General features: G+C 37.7%; 1 protein-coding gene across 1 annotated transcript in view; it reads left to right on the forward strand.

The window, feature by feature from the left end:
- EIF4G3 (eukaryotic translation initiation factor 4 gamma 3) overlaps window positions 1–16280 on the forward strand; it is a gene marked incomplete at its 3' end in the record, with an annotated part of 304720 nt that overhangs the window by 88729 nt on the left and 199711 nt on the right. The gene's annotated exons all lie outside the window — the stretch shown is intronic.

The following is a 16280-nucleotide window of genomic DNA, read 5'->3' on the forward strand; positions in this document are numbered from 1 at the left end:
CTGTGGCATCACTGCTCACAGCAACCTCCAGCTCCTGGGCTCAAGCAAGGTCTCCTGCTTCAGCTTCCCAAGTAGCTGGGACCACAGGCGCCAGCCACAACGCCCAGCTGTTTTTTGGTTGCAGCCATCGTTGTTTGGCGGGCCCGGGCTGGTGTATGTGGCTGGCGGGCCCTTAGGTGTATGTGGCTGGCGCCTTAGCCACTTGAGCTATGGATGCCGAGCCTGAGTTACTCTTTTTGATAATGAAAGTTATTTCTATAAAATTATTTTCAATTTGGCCTCCATATTTTAGGTCTTTAGAGCTTCAATAATAGGAGAGATAAGGAATTACTAAAAATCATGACAAATGTGATGATTATAAGTTAGGGGTAATTACTTCTAGTCGAGACTATATAGAATGTTTGGAGAAGGAATGTACAGTTTGCCAAACCATACTTGAAATAATCCTATTAAGTAGTATCAAAATTAATTTGACATGGATGTAGTATTATGCCTAAACTTAGCCTAAATCATTCCTATATAATTTTGGCTTGTAAATATTGAAAACGTGAGAAAACAAACCAATTGTTGAAATGTTGTGTTTGTCTTGGATTGGTTTTCTTAGTGCCCAACAGAACCATCCAATGTATAATTAGGTATATTAGTCTTGAGTTTTATCAGAGGAGAAAAACTGTATACTAATTGGAATAGGGAGAGTTTAATACAAAGGATTACTAAGTATAAAAGGGTTTGGAATAATGAAGGATTGGGAATTAGAGAGTTCTTAAGAATGTAAGAATAGTAGATATAAGAAACCTTTTTCTCTCTAGCGATGAAGCAATGCGTTCCTTTCCTAATGATAGAAAAGTCACTGTGGTACTGTACCTAGGACTTGCTGAAAATCCTTTGTCTGACATTTATTGGAAATTTTCCCTATAGAGTGGTGGGGAAAGCTTGCTTCTCCAGTACCAATTTCCTAGAGCCAAGAGCTGCTGTGGTACACACTGTCTAAAGCAGGAGTGTCCAACCTTTTTTTCTCTGCTGCACATTGGAAGAGTAAGAGTTGTCTTCGACCACACATTAAGTGTACACAAACACTAAGCAAAGCTAATTAGCAAAAAAAAAAAAAAAAAAGGGTTTGTGCATACATTCCCAATACCACAGATAAACAGAAGTCCTTACAAAATCAGCAAGTACCTGAAGGCTGTAGGTTGGACACCCCTGGTCTAAAGGCTCCTTACAGCAGCTCTCTTTACCAAAGGCAATTCAGGTAACATTGGATCTGCTGGATTGTAAATCTCAAGTGATAGAGCAGCTTTGCCTGCAGCCTCAACTTGCTGCAAAGCCATCTTTCATTCTGTTCCTTACTCAGAATTAGAAACTTCCCAGGTGGCTCTGTGGGGCAGTTAAGGCAGCACACTCAAATATAGTAGACATTGCCTCCAAAATGCAAAGAAGGCTACCAAACCTTGTTCCTCTTTTTTCAGAGGATTGGTGATAGTAGGTAAAAGATTGCTTCCCTCATTAAGATGTCTGGACCTTGTTACAGAGGGCACAGTGTGACTTTGCATACAATGTGCTATGTCAGTGGAACTTACTGAAATCCTACCCTCTGGAACTCGTGAGAATTCTGCATTCTAGGGTACTGAGAAATTGCTGTTTGTAGGAAGGCTTCTTAGAACATGTACTATGCAGCAAAACTCCCTGAGAGAGTACCAGAGGTACTACTGGCTGCTGGGTACTGCTGCTTGATGTACACTGTACCTGCAACATGGCACTTAAGAGGCTGTGCCTACTAGAGGAAGTGGTCACTGGAAAAGCCAAAAATTAGGAAAGCTATCTGGTTGCAGGAACTGCAAAGGAACTGGAAAGCAAAACTCTGTGCTCTTAAAATATATGTATAGTGCCCTCTACTGACAAAGGTTAACATTGCTCCTGCTGAAATGTTAAAATATTTACTATGGAGCCCAGATCCATTTTCTTATTACAGGCAAACAGGGTGACTTTTGAGCTGAAGGCAAGCAATTGATGACTAGCACATAGGGGAAAGAGCTTAGTTTTCCATTTGAAATTTTTACTATTTCAGGTTAAGATTTGACTCACGCACTTGGCCCAAAGAACTTTGTTTCTGAAAGACAGGGCTGCCTGTGAGTGCATAGTTTGTATTTAAGAAAGGATGGTCTCCCAGTGTTCTTAGTTGTTGAGCCCATAAGTGCTACTCTGTTTGCCATTTTATCAGCTGCCTTAAAAACCTGGGGACTCTTTTGCTGCAGTTTTACCTGGTCTGATGAATAAACCCAGTAAGTCACACCTGGGTTCCCCCCTTCTTTCTCCTTTTCGGATAGTGGTGGACTTATATGGATACATCTGTCATCTAACGATATCTTAACACTTGTTGATGGGGTGAGAAAGTTTTTGTAAATTGGCATACCTAGAAAAATGGAGAGGTTTTTTTTTTTTTTGAAACTCAGGTTTAACAGTTTAAAAGTTTTATAGGGGCAGAAGGAAGGCTTCCATTCTGTTCTCTCTGAATTCAAGGTAACGGAAATGACTGGAAATAGATTAATAGGAGGAAAAGCCATAACACTTATTATGTGCATAGACTTTAGAGTCTCACAAAGGTGAAATTTAGAGAAGGGGCAGATGGTTGAGGCTTAAATACCCTCTTCGTAAAGGAGGGCTGGTAGAGAATTTTAGAGAGGTAGTAAGTGATTTTTAGGTAAAATGAATGAACCCAAATTATGGTGGTCATACACAAAGTTACACTGAGCTCAATGGAGAAATTGAGAAGTTGAGGGGCAGAACTTCACTGTGAATAAAAGTTATCTTATTATGCAGATGAAGTCTCTTAGGTAATTTCTTGGAGTTGCCTACAGAGGAAAAATGAAAAGTCTGTCATGGTGATCACTTTAGTATCTTCTCTTCTCCTTGGTTAGTCTTTACTAGTTACTTGATGAAATTACTAGGGAAGGAATTTTGAGACCATGGTATTTCTTTTGGAAGGAAATTTTCGTATTCATCTCTCTGTGTTCCAACAAGTTCACAGATCATAATGGAAACCAGAGCCTTCAGTCTAAAGGAGAAAGGATAATAGGCATGCAGACTTAGGTTTTAGGGCTGACTTTGTTGCTTTCTGATTATATGATATTGGGTGAACAATATTTCTAGAACTTGGTTTCTTCATCTGTTATATAGAGGAGAATTAGAATTCTGCTACCCTTAAAGAGGGTCGTTATGATGATTTTGTAACATCTTGCCTTACAACAGAATATGCTCAGTTTAATAAGAGTCATTAAGATTTTCGTGCTTGTCAAACTTGATGCTCCTCAAGATTTATATGTATGTGCATGTGCATATATCTTTACCTGCTAATTCTTCTGTTATGGTTAACTGTCTTATATTATTGTGAAACTCAGAAGTTATTCCCAAGTGTTTGAAGCATCGTCCATGTCTTTATCTGTACTGATATTAGAGTAAAACACTTGATTTTTTTCTACACTTGATTATTTTGTCTTAGCAGTAATGTTTTGTTTTTGTGTACAAAACTGTTAGATTCAGGTCAGCTAAGATCCAAGAAGCTATGCTTTAGCCTCATTTTTTTTTTTTAATATATTAGAATTCCCTTTCTTCTGTCAATTAAATCATTTTATCCAAAGTAGCCATCTATGTCTGTGACTTAGGGTTTGACACTAACACATTCTATTAGGGTCCAACCTTATCACCTGCTTCTTTCCCTTTAACATAGGATTTTACACATATATGTGCTTACTCACACATGTGTATGCACCAAGTTTTAAAGCTTATGTGTGTTTTTCTTTGTTTCAAGAGTTGTAATTCTTTCTAGCCCCCTTCTCCCTGGAGATTTTGTTTATTCAAAAGTCAAAGACTTTTTCAAACTATGGTAAATTGGTGAGACATAGTCTTTTTAGGTGTGGATTCTTTTCATTGCCATGAAATGGTAGCAGTTGAACAATCAATTTCTAAACGTTGAATGTTCTTATTCTGGAAATGGTTCATAATTTGGAATTTTAAAAAGTATCTTTTGGGGGAAGATTTCAAAGTAAATCTTCCCCATAGAGGAGATTTAGAGTCCCACCCCTTCCTAATAGTGTTTGAAAATTCAGTCTTACAGAAGTTCCCATTAGTACCCAGTTTTCTTTTTTGTAAATGAAAGGTTTTTGGTAGATGAGCTCTAAATTGCCTATAAGATCTCCATGGGTTTTTGAGACTAGGTTTACCCAAACTTTGTTCATTCTGTATCTTTAAAAAAAAATTATTTAAATTGCTTTAAATTACTTGTCAAGTTTAAGTAAAAACAAAAAACCAATTTCTTCTTACTGCTTAATTGGTAATACAAATTTACTTTAACTTAGTTAATTTTCCTAAAATTGGCGATTACAGAACAGACTCATCTGGCACTGGTTACCAGGTTCAACACCTAGCTCTTTTTATTTTCCTCTTGGTGTCACAGTCTGGACTTCTCAGCTCTAGGAGCTTTATTCACAATAATCAATGAGAAGCTATGCTTGGAATAATACGATAGAAGTAGATTGATGTTTGTTTTCTGCTTCCTGGTTCCTCTCTTTTTTTTCTGAAAGATTCTGTTATATAGGGCCACCCTGTATAGGTCCCATATTATATAGATCCTATTATAGTTAGTCTCAGTTCATTATATGATGCACTAGTTAAATTCTTTGTTGTCTCTGGAAATAATAAGCAGGAGAATTAGTGATTGATCCTGATATTTATTTTAAGAGAACAATTTTTATCATTAATAAGGATGATCTTTAAATGACTCCTGGTTCCCAAAATATTTTTGCTTTTCTAACTTCAAACTTCATTTCAGTGGTCTGTTTTATACTAAGGAGAAATTCTGGGTTGTCTTGTAATTGTTCATTGATAGACAACACCAGCCTTTGTAAGCTGCCTTTTCTTTATTATTAAGATGAAGACAAATAGTGATTTTGCTTACTGTGTGCATGTTTTTATGCTTTTTATGTCTTTTGTGAAGAAAATAAATTCTGAATGTGGTAACTCTGAAAAGGAACCTTCCTAACAAAGTGTCATTAAAAAAAAAAAAAAAGTCAGATTTTGACCAGGTGTGATGGCTCATGCCTGAAATCTTAGCACTCTGGGAGGCTGAAGTGGGTGGATCCCTTGATGTCAGGAGTTTGAGACCTGCCTAAGCAAGAGAGAGACCCCCATCTCTACTAAAAATAGAAAAATTAGCTGGGCATCATGGTGGGCACCTGTAGTCCCAGCTCTTGGCTGAGGCAGAAGAATCTCCTGAACCCAGGAGTTCGAGATTGCTGTGAGCTATTACACCCTGGCACTCTAGCCTGAGATGAGAAGGTGAGACTCTCTTTCAAAAAAAAAAAAATCACATTTCATTGTTGTAGTATTTATGTATTGGATTTCCTTTAGAAAGAAAAGAAAAGAAAGCAAAATGTATAGTTTTGAGACACCATTTCCCACCTTGACGTGCACACATTTCTGCCATCTAAGGCAGTCTTTGAGTGATACTTGGAAGCTGTCATGGCACATGGGAGATTTGGTATGGGCTTAGGCTTGGACATCTTGCAGTACTTGATTGTATTGAGTTGTCTCGCTTAGTACCAAATCCTCCCTTTTTTGGACAGTATATCTAAGTTCTTAAAAATTTACTTGAGAATTTCTTCAACAAATAGTCATTAAACACTTTAAATTAAAATGCCTTTGCAAATGTCGTTAATATAAAAGTTATAAAGGCTTATAAATAATCAGATCATTTATATTTGTGGTATGCTAAAGAACACTGGTAAGTTCTCCTAATTTTTGAGATTTATTTTAATTTGGTGATATTAGATTAGAGAATTCTAGTTCTTCTGTCATTTTTTTGTTTTAATTGACAACAGTTGCCACCGTATTTATAAAGTAGAACTTCATCAAATATTTGTTTCATCTTTTATGCAGTCTTATAACTTACCTTGAAATATGCCTGAAGCAATTTTATTTGATTATATTTTCCTTGTATTACATGTAGGTAAAGACAATATATTCCAGTGATTAAAAACGTTTTTATATGGTTTCAAGTGTTAACTGCAAGAACAGTAATTAAGTGCAGTTATTTTTCAGACTACTCATCTTAAAAGTTTTAGATTCTGTTTGGTGAATTCACCAGGCTAGAACTCATATTTAAAAATTAATTCAGCACTTTTAGAAAATTCAAGAATTTTATAAGCACCAAACTGTGACTTTTGTAAGCATACCTTTAACTGCTTTGGTGTAGGTTCAGTATTTTGTTGATGATGTTTGTCTTTATCTAAATTGTGTCAGGAAAAAGTTTAGGACTTTGTTTCTTTTATATTTATTTATTTATTTATTTATTTTTGAGACAGAGCCTTAAGCTGTCTCCCTGGGTAGAGGGCTGTGGCATCACAGCTCACAGCAACCTCCAACTCCTGGGCTCAAGCGAGTCTCCTGCCTCAGCCTCCCAAGTAGCTGGGACCACAGGTGCTTGCCACAATGCCTGGCTATTTTTTTTTTTTTTTGGTTGTAGCCGTTGTTGTTGTTTGGCGAGCCCTGGTTGGATTCGAATCCGCCACCTTGGGTGTACGTGGCTGGCACCTAGGCACTTGAGCCACAAACGCTGAGCCTGTTTGTTTGTTTTTTCAAGAGACAGAGTTTTATTTTGCTGCCCTTGGTAGAGTGCTATGGTGTCATGGTTTATAGCAACCTCCAACTCCTGCACTTAGGCGATTCTCTTGCCTCAGCCTCCCAAGTAGCTGGGACTACAGGTGCCAGCCACAATGCCTGGCTATTTTTTTTTGTTGCGGGTTTTTTTTTTGGCTGGGGCTGGGTTCAAGCTCACTATATGGGGCCAGCGCCCTACTCACTGAGCCACAGGTGCCGCCCCTGTTTCTTTTATATTTAAAGAGCCATTTTTATTGGATACATTTGAGGAGACTTCTTGGTATCTCTGGCTGCCTCTCATCTATTTTAACAAGTTTTTTTTTTTTTGAGACAGAGCCTCAAGCTGTCACCCTGGGTAGAGTGCTGTGGCATCACAGCTCCCAGCAACCTCCAACTCCTGGGCTCAAGAGAGTCTCCTGCCTCTGCCTCCCAAGTAGCTGGGACCACAGGTGCTTGAATGCCTGGCTATTTTTTGGTTGCAGCTGTAATTGTTGTTTGGTGGGCCTGGGCTGGATTTGAACCCACTGCCTTAGGGGTATGTGGCTGGTGCCTTAGCCACTTGAGCCACAGGTGCCAAGCCTATTTTAACAGGTTTTAAAACCCTCTGCCAGCTTTTCCCTTGATAGTTTACCTCTTTGAAATTTCACACTTACTTCCCTTAGATTTAAAGTGGAAACTCATTTTAGTGCTTAAAATATATGTTGTCTAAACCTTCATAGAAAAAAAATTGCCAATCCTTGATACAATCAGCTAACTAGTTGTAAAGGGCCAAACAGTACTACTGTTAAATATTTTAAGCTTTATGGACCAGATGGTCCTTTGCATAGTTGTCTCCTTTTTTTGAACAACCCTTTACATGTGTAACCACCTTTGTAGCTAGTCTCGCAGAAACACTTGCCAAGGAGCATTGTTAGCCACCTCCTGATACAGATAAGCGACAAATAATAAACTGGTTTTATACAGAGTGGCCATAAAGTTTGTGTGTAGTTTAAAAGCATGTGCAGTTTTATTTATTTTTTATTTTTATTTTTTTTTACAGTATAAAACAATTTTATTTGCAGGAATGCAAATTGATTGTTTGCCATGAGCAATTTGAACATATGACATACCTAATTTTCTTGTTAAATTTGCATTTACTGGGGAACTGGTGTGTATGAAACCTTAATTAAGTATAAGCTCTGATCTTCATCATGGTGCCTATTGGGTATGTGATATAACTGCGGTATCCCTTTGGGGAAGGGGAGAAGGGATTTCTTTATACCAAATCCTAATGAAACTGTAATTTCACTTTTGACTTTAAGCCATCAACTCAGGACTTGGCAAAAAATTTTGAGGGTGATTCAATAGAGGATGCTTCACCACTGAACACTTACTGTCATCAAGGTGCTTTAGAAAATTAAAAACATAGCGCATGTGCAGTTTTAATTTGCACACGAAACTTATGGCCATTCTGTATATGAAATAGTTTTATATACATTTAACCAAGATTTAAAAATAATTATGTCAATGACATAATTAATAAATTAGTTTTAATAACTTGTTATTCAACTAAGACAATGCTCTCCCCTGAATACTCATGGAACATTTAGAAAATTTATCATATATTAGACTAAATTTCCAATCATATATATATGCATTTTTTTGAGAGAAGAGTCTCACTCTGTTGCCTGAGGATAGAGTGCAGTGACATCTTAGCTCGGAGCCACCTCAAATTCCTGGGCTCAAGAGCGCCTCTTTACCTCACCTTCCCTGGTACCTGGGACTACAGACATACACTATCACACCCAACTAATATTTTTATTTTTAGTGGAGATGGGGGAGGGGTCTCACTCACTCTTGCTCAGGCTGGTCTTGAACTCCTGATGTCAAGCAATCCACTCACCTGAGCTTCCCAGAGTAGAGTGCTACCAGCGTGAGCCACCATGTGTTGCCTCAGTCATATTTACATTCTTCCTCTCTTTTTTTTCTTTGAGACATATTCCTGCACAGTTGATCTGGCTGGAGTGGGAGTGCAGAGTTAATCATAGCTCACTGTAGTCTTCAGTTCCTGGGCTCAAGTGATCCTCCTGTCTCAGCTTCCCAAGTCGCTGTGACTACAAGCGTGTGCCACCATGCCTAGTTAATTTTTCTATTGTTTTTTTTTAATAGAGACAGGGCCTCACTACATTGCTCAGGATGGTCTAGAACTCCTGTCTTTAAGAGATCCTTCCATGTTGGCCCCTGTAAAGTGCTAGGATTACAGGGATGAGCCCCTTTGCCCAACCTATTTATATTATTTTCTGAAAATACTTCTGTAGAGTTAGAGCTTAACAGCAAAAGAATAAAAAAAAAGTCCATTTATTTAGAAATTTGATAAAACTGAAAGTAAGTAGTAATTTTTTTTTTTTTTGAGACAGAGTCTCAAGCTGCCGCCTTGGGTAGAATGCTGTGGTGTCATAGCTCACAGCACCCTTCAACTTGGGCTTAAACGATCTTCTTGCCTCAGTTTTTCTATTTTTAGTAGAGACAGGGTCTTGCTTTTGCTCAGGCTGGTCTCAAACTGGTGAGCTCAAGCATTCCACCTATCTCAGCCTCCCAGAGTGCTAGGATTACAGGCATGAGACACCACACCCAGCCTAGTAATCTTTATAAATGAATGACAGATTTATATCTGAAGTTCTAGGATATGAAGAAAATGTTACTCAGCGGATAATGTGTATTCATAAAAGCATATATATATATTAGCAGATACAGAAAGTTGGAAATAAACTAATGATTTCAGTGGGGTACTGTCATTTCCTAATTTAAGGATTGTAGGTTTTAAGTTATAGACGTATTTGTTGTACTTTTTGTTCTGTTGATGTTGATTGTAAATATTAGCTTTATATATTTTAATACAAGGAATCAAGAGCTTTTACATGTATACAGTAACTAACTTCCCTTATAACACCTCCAGCTTTGAACTTGTCAAACCTTGGCTGCTCTCATTCAGAATATCCTCCTTTTGATAATAGCCAAATTGATGGTGGTGTCAGAAAATTCATATGCCTCTGTGTGTGTAAAACATATAAATGTCATGAATGAGAAGTAATGTGCAGCATCTTTTTGGGTGCTTATGGACTTTTTGTGTATCTTTTTTGGAAAAATCTCTATTCAAAGCCCTTTGGCCATTTTGATTAGAGTATGTATTTTTTTTTGATGTTGGGTTGTAGGAGTTCTTTATATATTCTGGATATCAATTCCTTATCAGGTAAATGATGTACAAGTATTTTTTTTTCATCTCACTATTTCCCTTTTCACTCTGTTTATAGTATTTGCTGAAAAATTTTCAATTTTGATAAAATCTAATTTATCTGTTTTTTTTTCTTTTGGTACGTATGCTTTGGCCGTCATATATAAGAAACCGTTGCTAAATATAATGTTCTGAAATTTTTCTGCTGTGTTTCCTTCTAAGTTTTATACTTTTAGCCCTTATGTTTGGGTCTTAATTTATTTTGATTTAATTGTTATCTGTGGTTGAAGGCAAGGGCCCAGCTTCCTTTTTTTTTTTTTTTCCCTGAGACAGAGTCTTATTTTGTCACCCTCGGTAGAGTGCTGTTGCGTCACAGCTCCCAGCAACTCCAGCTCTTGGGCTTAGGGACTTAGGTGATTCTCTTGCCTCAGCCTCCTGAGTAGTTGGGACTACAGGCATCCACCACAATGCCTGGCTATTTTTTTTGCAGTTTGTCCGGGGCCAGGTTCGAACCTGCTATCCTCTATATTTGAGGCTGGCACCCTACTCACTGAGTCACAGGCGCCTCCTAGCTTCCATTTTTTTGGCATATGGATATCTAGTTTTCCCAGCACCATTTGTTGAAAAGACTGTCCTTTCCCCCACTGAGTAGTCTTGATGCTACGCGAAGGTTTATTTCTGAGCTCTTTTTTTTTTTTAAAATGTTAAACAATAATTATCATTTTATTAAATTGGCTGAACTCGATGGGGGCACAAACAGGAAACAAAAGGAAAAAGCCTTCTTTTTTTTTCTTAAACTACTTGCTTCAGCCTTGCTTTGAGGACCCCCTCACCATTAACACTGTCAAGTGGAGCCCTTTGCTTTCTGCTTTAACATTTTCCACAAATTCTAAGTTAGATTGCTGCGAAACCTAGATATGTCCTACAATCTAATTTCTGTGTAATTGTTTGGGATTTATTGAGGGTACAAAGAATTAGGTTACACTTACTGTATTTGTTAGGTAAAGTCTCTCTTATAATTGTGTCCTGCCCCCAAGAGGTGTGCCATACACCATGACCCTCCCTTCTCCTCCCTCTGCTCCCTCATTCCCGTACTTCACCCCTTATATTATGAACTCTGTTCTTTTCTGTTGGTCTATATCTGTGTTTCATGTCTTTGTGCTAGTACGACATTGATTTGATTGCTGTAGTTTTGCAGTACCTTTTGAAATCAGAAGGTGAGACTTCCAACTTTGCCCTTCTTTTTTGAGATTGTTTTGAGTCCCTTTTGGTTCCATATGACTTTTAGGATTGGTTTGTGTATTTTTACAAAATTTGTTGGGATTTTGGTAGGACTCCTCATGTATATTTAAAAGGCATACTATGTATGTGTATCATAAAGCACATAACATTCTTTTTCTGCATAGAAGAAAGCATTATTCCTTGTGAGTGGAATTAAGATATCAAGAATTTTTATATAGATATCCATAAGAATTGAGAATGTTTGGTTGATAACTTAATTTGGGCTGGGCTATTTGAGTATAGCTCACACCTATAATCTAGCACTCTGGGAGGCCCTATCAGTACAGAAAAATAGAAAAATTAGCTGGGCATTGTGGCGCATGCCTGTAACCCCAGCTATTTGGGAGGCTGAAGCAGGAGAATCACTGGGGCTCAGGAGTTTGAGGTGACAGTGAGCTAGACTGATACAGTGACACTCTAGCTGGGGTGACAGAAAAAGATCTGGTCTCCAAAAAACAAATAAAAAAGGTAATTTGAAATCCTAGATCTGAGAGAAAAAAACACATAATTTTTGTTCCTTTGTTTTGGCTAATGTTTGGAGACAGGCATCTTGGAAAAGTAATTTTAAAATGTGTTACTTGTTAAAGCTTTGGTGAGTTAATCTGGAAACTCATTTCAATTAAAAAATAATCTTGTGGCTCGGCACCCATAGCTCAGTGAGTAGGGCGCCAGCCACATACACTGATGGTGGTGGGTTCGAGCCCAGCTTGGTCCTGCTAAACAATGACAATTGCAACCAAAAAATAGCCAAGCATTGTGGAGGGAGACTGTAGTCCCAGCTACTTGGGAGGCTGAGGCAAGAGAATGGCTTAAACACAAGAGTTGGAGGTTGCTGTGAACTGTGATGTCAGGGCACTCTACTGAGAGCAACATTTACCGAGGGCAACATAGACTGTGTCTCAAAAAAAAAAATAATCTTGTACTCCAACATTAGAAATGAAATTTGGTGCCAGTGTATAAAATCTCCTAAATGTCTCACATGGAGGAAGTAATTCGTCTTTTATTTTCTTATTTTTTGTATTTTTCCTCAGGTACCAGTGCCTTATCATTATTCTTTTGTTAAAATTCAGAATATTTTGTGTGTGGGGGGTAACAAATGTTTTGATTATATGAATTGCTTTTATAAAGTGTGAGTCAAAGTTAGAAGTGTGCTTATTATCACCTGGATAGTGTGCATTGTATCTGTTAGGTATGAATTTACCTATCCTCTCTTGCCCCCTCCCACCTGCTTGGTTTTGTTGAGTTTTGCTGTCATATATGTACATGAGTGTGTTGATCAGTTAGTTCCAATTTGATAGTACATTTGGTGTGTGTTTTTTCATTTTTGCAATACCTCACTTAGAAGAATGGTCTTCAGTTCAATCCAGGTTGTCACCATTTTTTTTTATGGCTGAGTTGTACTCTATTGTATACATAATAAGCACATTTCATTAATCCACCCATGTATTGATGGACACTTGGGTTGATTCCACATCTTTGTACTTCTAAATTGTGCAGTTAGAAGTTATATTAAGTCACCTTAATTTGCAAATCCAGAGGTCAGAAAAATTGGGGGAGGGGAGCCAGGAAGGGCAGTTTGGTAAGTTCCCATCTAATTGGCATAGTAGTATGTATGGCAGATTTCCTGGGTGAAGGACAAAACTACAACTGGGACTTCAAGTTACAAATGCAAACAATGTAACAGTCATACATACGAACCCTCCTATTAATCCAAAATAATAAAAAAAAGAATTAATATTGCCATTGTATGTTGTTGCTTAGTATGGAATATCTGTATGCTTGTAAAATCACAAGCTATCTTTTTTATTTTGTCTGATGTTCTTCTATTAGTCTCAGAGGTATACTAGCTTGATTTGTCTCATGCCTTGAGGTTTGCATATTCCAGATTCCTGGGCTTGTGTGATTTCAGAGTATTGGGTTGTTTCTCTCCCATCTTATGAAGTCAGGTCAGAGAATGTAATTGCTTAAAGCAATTCAGACTTCTTTGCACTGAATATGGTGTAGACTGTTGGATTTCTTAGCTTTTTACATTGTATACACTTGGAAATTTTCCCCTTTTAGAAACCCATAAAAAGCTTAAATAAAAATGTTTTGAGTTACCAAGAGGACAGGTGATAGAAATCAGTATGTGAGCAAAGCTGCCAATACTGCTCCACTGGGGAGAGAAAAATTACTGAAAGTCCAGCTGTCTTGTCCAGAAAGTCACAGAAAAATTCCAAAGGCTGTTAAGGGTTCATAGAGCATTTGAAGGTTCACTTTGGGACTTGGAGAATTTGGATACAGAAGTGATGACTCAGAAGCCAGCTGGCTTATTTACATAACCATTTGGCAACTTTAAGAAGGGAGGGAAGTAGCAAAAGCCCTGGAGGCTGGCCAACAGGCAAAGATAATAAGTATCAAGGACCTAGAAGGCATTACTGTATTTCCTCTTTGGTTTTGAGAATGATCGTCTTTTAACTTCAGCATTAATAAAGCTAGAAGAGGAAAAAAACAGTGTCGAAACGAGTAATAGAGGTTATAAAACTATATATAACTTACAGAAAAGATGAAAGTTATCTAAAAGCTGGTTGTATACAAATGGCACCCATCACTATATCTTTGTCTTCTGCTCAGTTTGACTTAACTCCAAAAGCCTTAAGGAATACAGATTTCTTGAACAGTGGCCATTACTCCAGAGTCTTTGAAAAAGGACATCCCCCCACTAGAAATTATTACTGTAACAGGTTCTAAAAGAAGATGTCATGCTTTAGGTATTAGATGGACAAGTTATTCTCAAAAATACCAGCTGTTGAGCAGATAAAGGGACAGTGGTAGGAGAATCTGACTCTGGAAATGTTCGGAAATAATTTTAACTAAAAATTATCCCTCCCAATATAACATCAAATATAACAGGATGAACTAGTGTTTATTATGCACTGTTATTATCAGACAGTATTGGGCATGTTCAGGGTGGTATGGCCATAGACTGTGCACTGTTGTTATCAGATTACCATATTTGAAGATAATATCTTTTGTTCCCTTAGCATTCTGTTACAGATACAGAGAATAATACCTTGATGGCAGATTATAGGCTAGGGTTTTCATAGCATTTCTTAATTATTTTACTATATTTAATGGGTCATTACAATAACCGTGTAAGATGAATATGATTATTCCCATCTTTTAGATTGGAAAGGTTGATTGTGAAAGGTGGAATGATGTATTCCAGGCACTTTAGGTAGCACCATTGGTTAAAAGACAAGTCCAAATCACTACTTAACAACTCTCACAAGGATGTCCAACCTTTTTTCTTTTCTGTCACACATTGGACAAATAAGAGTTGTCTTGGGCCAAACATAAAATACACAAATATTAATGAAAGCTGATGAGCACAAAAAAAGGTCCATGTGTACTTTTCACGGTATCTGACACCACACATAAGCAAAATAGTCGTCAAGTAATCTGCATGTGCCCCACTGGTCATAGGTTGAACACTGCTGCCAGTTTATTCCTTGCTTTCTCATATTTCATCATATCATTTTATTTCAAGTTCATTTTAGACGATCTATTATGCTTTGATAAATTATTCTGGGATTATATCTACCACTTATCACTCAGTTTTCTGAAAGTACGTTTAAATTTTTAAACATGAAACAATTGTGGAGAATGTAAATGTGCAAAATGGGGCTTTATTAAAGTTTGTCTATACAGGATTCCAACTTCTAGTTCTTAAATGTAGAGCCACACATGTAAATCTGGAATTCAGGGAATTAGTGGAGAAGGTAGTGCGCTTAACAGGGGTGCAGGAGTACCTAGAGTGAAAATTATGTCTAGCGGGACAAATTGAATGGAATGAGAACTCTGTCTGAGGATGTTTTAGATAAGAAATGGGAGAAGAAATTGATGAGAAATGAGAGTGCATAAAGGTGATGGAAATGGAGGCAGAAAAATAGTAGAGATGATAGTGGTGGCTGTCAGTAGGGAATACAGAAAGTTATGAATAAGCAGCCACTGACCACTGAAGGCAGAGCCAGCAGTGCAGACCTTATAAGAATACTTATGCTGCCTGGGAATTCAGCAAAGCAATAGTGTTTCTCTGTTGGCACACTGGTGCTTTCAGGCCACAGTCTTGGGCAGCTGGTCCTGGGAATGGAGAAGGAACTGGTTTGTTAATGCTGTATAAGTAAAAGCTATATTTTGAATAGTGTAGTTGCTATTGAGGGAACACAAGCAACCTGTCAGATCCAGGTATGTTGTGAAAGCCATGCTGTTATGTGATTCTGTTATTGTCTAGTGAAAGGCAAAAAGCCCTAGCATTTAAATGTTGAGTTAATTACAAAGAGAACAGACATGGTGGTAGTTCATCACGTTTCCCTTCTCTGTACAATGTCACTGCTGAGAAATGAGGAAGAGTTATTATCAGTGGTTCTCAATTCTGCCTTCCCACTAGAATCATCTGATAGTCTTTGTCCGTTTCTCCAGAGAGTCTCATTAAATTGTTTGGGATGGGGCCTAAGTAATTTCATTGTGCACTTGGTGCTGTGAACAAAGTTGTGGAGCTGTACCTTTGATACCTGCTGCCTAATGAGACTTCCTAGGTTCAGTTTGTTGTGAGTAGTTTGCAATGAAAGGAGCAGAAAGTGCTCCCAGTTTTAGACCACATGAGAACATAATGAATTGGGCCTTTTCTGAATTTAGGGAAAGTAGCTTTCTTTGATAATGGAGAAGCCATTTCTGTCTAATAGCTAAAAGTACACGATAGTCTGTACTCCAGTAGGTTTTACAGTATTGATAATATATACCAATTTATATTGATGGTAAAACCGTTATGGCCAGTCTGCAGGTTGCAAACCTTGGACTGACATACAGCTTGAACTTAACACTTACACTTATGAACAGGGGCTATTACAGGCAATGGGTAAGTGTACCTGTTCCAGCTTACGTACGTATTCAATGTAAGACCAAATCCACATAACCTATCTCGTTCATAAGCCAGAGGCTACCTGTATATCCTGACAGATGCTATGTAATCAACCCTTCTTATTCAGAGTAAGAGCTTATTAGTTGTAGGTATTTTCTTCCATACAAATAGGTTCTTCCTGGATTTAAGGCTGTAGTACCTTGGTTTCCAAGCTTTTTAAAACAGCAAAACTGGCTC

The sequence above is a fragment of the Otolemur garnettii genome, unplaced genomic scaffold (genome assembly GCF_000181295.1).
Source record: "Otolemur garnettii isolate 467f Iridium unplaced genomic scaffold, OtoGar3 scaffold00009, whole genome shotgun sequence".
Lineage (NCBI taxonomy): Eukaryota > Metazoa > Chordata > Mammalia > Primates > Galagidae > Otolemur > Otolemur garnettii.